We start from the raw sequence: 3,298 nt of genomic DNA on the forward strand, positions 1-3,298 counted from the left end.
TCTCACACATAAAGACAGCAATAAGCCACAATAAGCCATATGACATCCTGTCATATACCAGTCTTCTGTTGGATCTCAGCTGCTGTGCTTCAGGAAATACTAAAACAAACTGATACAGAAATCTCTAAAACTCTGACTGAGATGTACACACAGTTCCTGCACATTTAGATAAACATGAAGAATGAGAAGTATGAGGGGGAAAAGGAAAGAGATCAAAAGAAACATCTGGAATCCAACAGTTCCATGATTCTGAAACTGGTTGAACTGGCTTTAAAACAGCTGATGATGGGAAACATGTTATTCTATGAAGAAGACCTGAGAGAGTGTGGCATTGATGTCACTGAGGCCTCCGTGTACTCTGGGATGTGCACAGAGATCTTTAGGGAGGAATCTGTACTTCACCAGAGGAAGATCTACTGCTTTGTACATCTGAGCTTTCAGGAGTTCTTTGCTGCTCTCTATGTGTTTCACTGCTTTGGTGGTACTGAAGATCTTTCTGCATGAAAGGAACAGATCTTTTCCTGAACTTTCCTTGGATGTTTTTCTGAAAAGTGCAGTGAATACAGCCTTGAAGAGCCCAAAAGGAGAGCTGGATCTCTCTCTTCCTCCAATTCCTTCATAGCATTTCCCTGGAATCCAGTCAGAAAGTCCTACACGGCCTACTGACACCCACTCAAGCAGCCCGGAGAGTGTCAAGAAAATAATACCAAACCTCGGATGGAGTCAGAAACAAAATGTGAGCCCTGAGAGATACATCAATCTCATTCACTGCTTGATTGAAATGAAGGACACCTCTCTACATGAAAACATCCAGAAATTCCTCAAGGCCAAGTCTTCCAGAAAGTTCACACTGGCTCAGTGTTCAGCACTGGCCTTCCAGCTGCAGATGTCAGAGGAGGTGCTGGATGAACTGAACATGAAGAAATACAAAACATCTCTAAATGGGTTTTGGAGACTCCCAGCTGTGAGCAACTGCAGAAGGGCTCTGTGAGTATTTAACCACAATCACTGTATCTTAGTTAACTGAGGTTGAATCAGATTTTCTTCCACATATGAAAACCACAGTGAAAGAGCACAGATGCAGGTGTTTGATAGACAAGTGGTGGAGGAGCAGGGATGCTAGCAGGAGCAGCAGACTGCAGGGATGGGAGGGAGGGGTATAAGAAACATCTGCGAGGGGTATTAGAATCATGATGGATGGGAACAGTATGCAAGTGTGATGGGTCAGCAAAATCAGACGCTTGCGGGTATGAAACAGTAGGTTGGTTTATTTTTACTTCAGGAGTTGTGCAGTAATCCAGGGTGAAGGGAAAAAAAGCATCTACAGGGACAATCCAAGCCATAGAGAACATAACAGTCTGAGTCAGAAACCAGATCAGTCACAAAAGAACCAGGCAGACAATCCAGAAGGGGCAGGCAAAGTACAATAACGAGGAACACTAAGAAAGGGTACGGTACACAGAAAGACTCTCCACAATAACACTCGGTATGTTTTTAGAAAACTATCGGCAATACTTCACAATGATTTAGGGTCGGAAACAGTCTTATATACCCCAAGAATCAGGACAAAGGTGAGTTCAATATTCTGGTGAAACTGATCTGATCGGACGCCTCTGATTGGTTGAATCATTGACTGGGTGACGAACGGGTTGCTGGGTATTGTAGTCTGGGGATCTGGTGGTATGACAATAAGGGATTAAATATACTGGACTCACAACACCTTTACAAAGATAATGGGGAGGGGTATTAGAATCATCAGGGATGGAAACAGTATATAAGTGATTAAATATACTGGACTCACAATACCTTTACAAAGATAATGCGGAGGGGTATTAGAATCATCAGGGGTGGAAACAGTATATAAGTGATTAAATATATTGGACTCAAAACACCTTTACATAGATAATGGGGAAGGGTATTAAAATTATCAGAGGTGCAAACAGTATATAAGTGATTAAATATACTGGACTCTATATACTGGACAAAACAGTATATAAGTGGCATACAAGACATACAAAAACACTGTCCAACAATCACAGACCCAGGAGATCAGAGACCAGATGTAAAAAAAACACTACAACAATCAAAGACAAGGAAAGTAACGCAAAAAGTCTATAAAAGTTTATATAGGCAGGTGGTTAAGGGTAGACAAGTGTGTAGCATTTATATAGGGAGGTGATTAAGGGTAGACTGGTGTGTAGAGTTTATATAGGGAGGTGATTATGGGAGGATAGGTGTGTAGAGTTTATATAGGCGGGTGGTTAAGGGTAGACAAGTGTGTAGCGTTTATATAGGGAGGTGGTTAAGGGGAGACTGGTGTGTAGAGTTTATATAGGGAGGTGATTATGGGAGGATAGGTGTGTAGAGTATATAGGGAGGTGATTATGGGAGGATAGGTGTGTAGAGTTTATATAGGGAGGTGGTTAAGGGGAGACTGGTGTGTAGAGTTTATATAGGGAGGTGATTATGGGAGGATAGGTGTGTAGAGTTTATATAGGGAGGAGATTAAGGGTAGACTGGTGTGTAGAGTTTATATAGGGAGGTGATTATGGGAGGATAGGTGTGTAGAGTTTATATAGGCGGGTGGTTAAGGGTAGACAAGTGTGTAGTGTTTATATAGGGAGGTGGTTAAGGGGAGACTGGTGTGTAGAGTTTATATAGGGAGGTGATTATGGGAGGATAGGTGTGTAGAGTTTATATAGGGAGGTGATTATGGGAGGATAGGTGTGTAGAGTTTATATAGGGAGGAGATAGGGAGTAGACTTAGAGTTGCATACAAAGATAGAAGAACAACATAACAGAAAAAATGAATGTATATATCACTAGCCTAAGACCCTTTAAACACAAGAAATACTGAGAGCTAAAACTAATACATCCATATGTTGTTCATTTATTGCCTCATCAAAAAACAGGCCAACACCAGGATGTTATTACAAGATGGCGCTGGTGAGGTCGGCTGCCGTCACGACTGCTCCGTCCACACCTGGCACTTTTTTCACTATTTTTTTCGCTCTTTTCACTATCTCTGTCATCTCTAAATCCCTCCTCTCTGCATCATAACGTGCATCTCATACAGTAGAGATGCTCTTATTTCTCTTAATCTACATAACACTCACCTCAAGCCGTCTCTAACCCCGGACCCAAGATGGCCGACGGAGATCCTGAGGGAGAACAAAGGATGTGATGCGAGTAAACAGCCTCGAAGAAAGCGAGCTGGCATCAGGAACAGGCTGAGGACTTGGGCACACCGAGCTCCCTTACCTAGCATCCTGCTAGCCAACGTCCAGTCTCTGGACAA

At 42.5% G+C, this 3,298-nt stretch overlaps 1 protein-coding gene across 1 annotated transcript in view; it reads left to right on the plus strand.

Annotated features, from left to right (window-relative positions):
- Positions 1 to 3,073, plus strand: part of LOC145658800 (uncharacterized) — a 9,002-nt gene extending 5,929 nt beyond the window's left edge. The window contains exons 3-4 of the transcript XR_014124700.1: positions 1 to 987; positions 2,913 to 3,073. The exon at positions 1 to 987 is cut by the window's left edge and continues 197 nt beyond it. The gene's annotated coding sequence lies outside the window, so the exon portion shown is untranslated. The remainder of the gene's footprint in view (positions 988 to 2,912) is intronic.
- The last annotated feature ends 225 nt before the right edge of the window (positions 3,074 to 3,298 follow it).

The sequence above is a fragment of the Electrophorus electricus genome, chromosome 1 (genome assembly GCF_041902795.1).
Source record: "Electrophorus electricus isolate QZ-2024a chromosome 1, ASM4190279v1, whole genome shotgun sequence".
Classification (NCBI taxonomy): domain Eukaryota; kingdom Metazoa; phylum Chordata; class Actinopteri; order Gymnotiformes; family Gymnotidae; genus Electrophorus; species Electrophorus electricus.